Source organism: Carcharhinus amblyrhynchos, chromosome 2, assembly GCF_965287045.1.
Source record: "Carcharhinus amblyrhynchos chromosome 2, sCarAmb.v2.hapA, whole genome shotgun sequence".
Lineage (NCBI taxonomy): Eukaryota > Metazoa > Chordata > Chondrichthyes > Carcharhiniformes > Carcharhinidae > Carcharhinus > Carcharhinus amblyrhynchos.
This window is the reverse complement of record NC_137325.1, coordinates 116,114,305-116,120,383: the sequence shown is the minus strand read 5'-3', so window position 1 is coordinate 116,120,383 and position 6,079 is coordinate 116,114,305.

Genomic DNA, 6,079 nt, shown 5'->3' with positions numbered 1-6,079 from the left:
TGGGGAAGGTTTTAAGGAGCATCTTAATGCAGGAGAGAGGTGGAGAGGGACTTTCAGAGTGCTGGGCCCAAGTAACTGAAGGCAAAATGATTAAAAGGAAAGTTGAGTGCCTTGTACTTGGTGTGAGTTACAGTATGCTGCAGAGTTCTGGATCAGCTCAAGTTTATGAAAGCAGAAAATAGGACAGTGGTCATGAGAACATTGGAATAACCAAATCTGAAGGTAACAAAGGAAATGAGCAGCAGTATGGTTGGAGACAGGCGATGTTACAGAGGTGGAAGTTAGTAATTTTCATGGTGATGCAGATATATGACTGGAAAATACCTTTAATGCTTCACTGTCATTGGGCCAAAATCCTGGAGCTACCTCCCTAACAGCAGGATGGTTGGGTGTATCTACATCACACGGACTGCAGTGGTTTAAGAAGATGACTCATAACAACCTTCTGAACAGCAATTAGGGATGAGCAATAAATGTTGCTTTGCCAGCTGGGTTGACATCACATGAATAAAAAGACATCTTGAAAACCACTGAGATATGCACAAGTGAAGCCTTACATTTTCTGTGGCAGATTTTTAGGCTGTCGCTGACCAAAGTTGAGCCAGCAGACCAGTGGAACCCTCAACTATCTGAAACCAGTTTATTGTTTTTAAGATTTACCCAATCACAGAATTGAACATTTCAATTTGGTTTAGAACCAACTCTATCTGCAATATCAACCAGACTCATTTTGATACCAGCTCAGTTTACTAATTAAAAAACCGAACCAGTAAAAAATTCAAACCATTTTGGTTAAAAAAAGGTGGAAGCCAGCATTATGAATTATTAAATGCAGTTGTAAAAACATAGGATCTAGAAGGGTCCATTAAATGTTATCCAAAAAGCACATGTTAAACAATCCAAACCCAAACATTTACTCATTGGTTAATAGCAAAATTAATAATTTTAGTATTTGAGCAGAACAAATTGAATCAGGAAATGTTGTTCATTGATATCATTCTGCCATCTTATGGCCACAGATAGGATAGCAATGGAGCAAAAAACAGAAAAGGCGTGAAGAGGGAGAGCATTTTCCCAGCTTGCTGCACTGCTTTTCTAGCAATGCCAAGGGTGTGGGACCTCTGAGGAGAGATTGTTGTGGGTGGGGCAGGGGGGTGCCACTGCCACTCTACATAGGAATCTCAAGCAGGGGGAGAGAGGCCAGCAATCGGGATAGGGTAAGGTCAGGATGGTGGTGGCTTAAGGTTGAAGGGCGATTCGGGGTTGCCAGTGGGGGAGAAAATTGGCAGATGGGATATTGAGGCAGACCAGGGCAGGAGGGGGCGTCGACGCTAGCCCAGACACTTCCAGGAAGCCAACGATTGAGCGTGGGGGGTAGGGGGAGATGGTCCACGGCCAGCAATGTGGGGGTTGCAGGGCTATCCAGCAGTTGGGAGGCTGGCAATGCAGGGCTACTGCACATGTGGCAATCTCCAATATGACAGATCACCACGTGCGCACTGGCCTGATCAGTGCTACGTGCTAGCCTCTCCAGCAGGAATAGGTCCTGCCCCCTGATTTTTACTGTGATTCACTGTAGTGCATTCTGCAGTTAGAGAGATTCATTTTGAAGTTTCCATTGAAAAAAACAGCTGGATTTACTCCAGTTTTTACGCAAATTCATCAGTTTTTTGGGGGAGAATCACCCGACTGGAAATAAAAGTTAGTCCGACACTGAATATTTGAATGTTGTTCTCCTTGTGTCTGCATGAGTTTGCTCCCACAGTCCAAAGATATGCAGTGTAGGTGGATTGGCTATGCTAAATTGTTCTTTGGTGGCCCAGGCTGTGTAGGTTAATTTGTTCTTATGACATGGTCATAGAAGTTTACAGCGTGGTCAATTTGTCCATGCCACCCTTTTTTTTAAAATCATTATATATTGGCATAGTGAAAATTATTGTTTCTTGCAAGCTGTACAGATAAAACAAGCTGCTTATGGAGTACAAAGAGGAGAAGAAGAATGCAGAATGTGGTGTTAGTCATAGCTAGGGCATAGAAGATCAAAATGTAAAGTAGATCCATTCAAAATTCTGGATAAAGCAAGTTACTGGAATCTGAATCCAAAAGAGAGAACATTGGAAAATCTCAACAGGTCTGGCAGCATCTGTAAGGGGAGAAAGGAGCTGATGTTTTGAGTCCGGATGACCCTTTGTCAAAACTTTGTCAAAACTTTGACAAAGGGTCATCTGGACTCAACATATACCCTAGACTGGCTAACTCTAAGGGTCAGGGACAAAAGGGGGCTGCTGGGAGGAGGAAGGGGGGTGAGGAGTGGAGGCCTCAGCCTCTTAATCTGCATAACAGGTTTGAGGTTCTTGCTGCCACTCTGGAAGAGGACGAGGGAGGTGAGGTTGGTGAGCAAACTGCACACGGTACAGTGATGCAGCAGGACATAGGCAAGGAGAAGGGGAAAAGGAACGTAGTAGTGATTAGGGATAGTGGGGTGAAGGGTATTGACACTGTCCTTTGTCACAATGACAAAGTGCACAGAAGGGTGTGTTGTCTGCCTGGTGCTCGGGTACGGGATGTCGCAGCTGGGCTGCAGAGGAACCTGGAGTGGGAGGGTGAGAACCCGGTCGTTGTAGTACATGTGGGTGCCGGCGACGTAGGCAAAGTGCGGACTGAGGATCTGGGGAGGGAGTATGAGAAGCTGGGAATGGAATTAAAAAGTAGAACCGACAAGGTGGTCGTCTCTGGGCTACTGCCTGAACCGAGTGCAGACGGGCGTAGGGTAGATAGGATTAAGGAAGTGAATGGGTGGCTCAGGGATTGGTGTAGGAGGAATGGGTTTGAATTTATGGGGCATTGGCATCAGTATTGGGGTAGGTGGGACTTGTTCGGGCGGGATGGGGTTGGTCTGAACCGTGCTGGGACCAGAGTACTGGCGAATCGAGCAAAGAGGACTGTAGACAGGGCTTTAAACTAATTAGGGGGGGGAGGGTGCGAGGGTAGGTGACGTTACGAGGTCTAAAGTTAAGGATAGGGTACAGGTAAGGGAAGAGGCCGAGGATGTCCCAATTGGTGGCGTTACGGCAAATAGGGCCCAGGTGAAGGCTGGGATGAAAGCGCTTTATCTGAATGCACGAAGCATTCAGAATAAAGTGGATGAGCTGGTGGCGCAGATCGACACAAATGGATACGATCTGGTGGCCATTACAGAGACGTGGCTGCAAGGTGACAGGGACTGGGAGATGAATGTACAGGGCTATCAAGTGTTTAGGAAGGATAGGCAGGAGGAAAGAGGGGGTGGCGTTGCTCTGCTGATTAAGGATAGTATCAAGGTGGTAGCAAGGGATGATATCGGAGCCAAAGAGCAGAAAGTGGAATCGTTGTGGGTGGAGATTAGGAACAGCAAAGGGAGGAAGACGCTGGTGGGTGTCGTCTATAGGCCCCCGAATAATGATCTGGAGGTGGGGCGGGCTGTTAACGTGCAAATAAGTGCGGCGTGCAGGAATGGGATGGCAGTAGTTATGGGGGATTTCAATCTGCATATTGATTGGTCGACCCATGTTGGACGAGGTGGGCTCGAGGAGTTCTTGGAATGCTGCCGGGATAATTTCCTTGAACAGTGTGTGTTGGAGCCGACGAGGGAGCGAGCTATCTTGGATCTGGTGCTATGTAATGAGGCGGGTAGAATTAGGGACCTTGCGGTGAAGGATCCTCTTGGAGAGAGTGATCATTGTATGGTGGAGTTTCTGTTGCAGATGGAGGAGGAGAAAGTGGGTTCCCGGACACGCGTCCTTTGTTTGAAAAGAGGGGAGTATGGTAGGATGAGAGAAGAATTGGCGAATGTGGACTGGGGGAGCGCGTTGGAAGGTAGGTCTGCTGAGGAGCAGTGGAGGATCTTTAAGGAGATCTTTCTTGGTGCTCAGCAGAAATTTATTCCGATGGTCAAAAAGGACTGTAGGAGGAGAGGTAATAAGCCGTGGATAGCGAAGGAGGTGAAGGAAAGTGTTAAATTAAAAGCAAAGGAATTTAGAGTAGCTAAGAGCAGTGGGCGAGAAGAGGATTGGGAAAGGTTTAAATGTCAACAAAGATTGACAAAGAAGTTGATAAAGGAGGGTAGGAGAAGCTATGAAGCTGGGCTAGCACTTAATATAAAAAAGGATAGCAAGAGTTTTTATAAATATATAAAAAGGAAGAGGCTGGCTAGGGTGAACGTTGGTCCTTTAGAGGATGAGAAAGGGGACCTAGTGGTAGGGGATGGGGATATGGCTAAGGTCTTGAATAACTTTTTTGTTTCTGTCTTCACGGAGGAGGACGTGAATAATTTGTCGGGTGTTAGCGATGGAAAGGTGGTAGGACTGGAGGGTCTTAATGACATTACTGTTACTAGAGAGGTGGTGCTCGACAGACTAGAGGGGCTGATTGTGGACAAGTCCCCAGGACCGGATGGAATGCATCCGAGGGTTCTGAAAGAAATGGCGGAGGTTATAGTGGATGCCTTGGTGGTTATTTTCCAGACGTCGCTGGATTCCGGGGAAGTGCCGGAAGATTGGAAAACGGCTAATGTTACGCCGTTGTTTAAGAAGGGTGCCAGGCAAAAGGCGGGGAATTATAGGCCGGTTAGTTTAACGTCTGTGGTAGGTAAAATGTTAGAATCCGTCATTAAGGAGGAAATTGCGAGGCATCTTGAAGGGAATTGCTTGATAGGGCAGACGCAACACGGTTTCATTAAAGGGAAGTCGTGTCTGACAAATTTACTGGAGTTCTATGAGGATATGTCTAGGGCAGTGGATAGAGGAGAGCCGGTGGATGTGGTCTTTCTGGATTTTCAGAAGGCGTTTGACAAAGTACCTCACAAGAGGTTATTGCAGAAGGTCAGGGGACATGGAGTTGGGGGTAGGGTGTTAGCGTGGATAGAGGATTGGTTGTCAAATAGGAGGCAGAGAGTGGGGGTCAATGGGTGCTATTCGGATTGGCGGTTGGTGACTAGTGGGGTGCCCCAGGGGTCGGTGCTGGGGCCTCAGCTTTTTACCATTTATATAGATGATCTGGAGGAGGGAACCGAGTGTAGGGTGTCGAAATTTGCTGATGACACCAAGATTGGGGGAAAGGCAAATTGTGCGGAGGGTGTGGAGAGTCTGCAGAAGGATCTAGATAGGCTGGGCGAATGGGCCAGGAAATGGCAAATGGAATTTAATGTTGGCAAGTGTGAGGTGGTCCACTTTGGTAGGAAGAATGGTAGGAAGGACGATTACTTACGTGGCGAAAAACTGCAGCAGGCGACGGTGCAGAGGGACCTCGGGGTCCTTGTGCATGAGTCGCAAAAACCCAGCTTGCAGGTGCAGCAGGTGGTCAGGAAGGCGAATGGGATGCTGGCCTTCATAGCGAGGGGGATTGAATATAAAAGTAGGGAGATCTTGCTGCAGCTGTATAGGGCATTGGTGAGGCCGCAGCTGGAGTACTGTGTGCAGTTTTGGGCGCCGCACCTGCGCAAGGATATTTTGGCCTTGGAGGGAGTGCAGAGGAGGTTTACTAGGCTGATACCGGAGTTGAGGGGATTGAGCTATGAGGAGAGACTGAATAAACTAGGCTTGTACTCGTTAGAGTTTAGAATGAGGGGAGATCTCATTGAGACGTATAAGATGATGAATGGGATGGATAGGATAGAGGTGGAGAGACTCTTCCCGCTCAAAAAAGACAGTAGGACTAGGGGGCACAGCCTCAAGATAAAGGGGAGGCGGTTTAGAACGGAGTTGAGGAGGAACTTCTTCACTCAAAGGGTGGTGAATCTCTGGAATTCTCTGCCCGTTGAAGCGGTGGAGGCTGCCTCGCTAAATATTTTTAAGAAGCGGGTTGATGGGTTCTTGATAAGAGAGGGGATTAAGGGTTATGGGGAGAGGGCGGGAATGTGGAACTGAGCCATGACAGATCAGCCATGATCTTATTGAATGGCGGGGCAGGCTCGAAGGGCTAGATGGCCTACTCCTGCTCCTATTTCTTATGTTCTTATTTTCTCTCCTTACAGATGCTGCCAGACCTGCTGAAATTTTCCAGCATTCTCCCATCCAAAATTCTGATGACAGCAGGGAAGAAG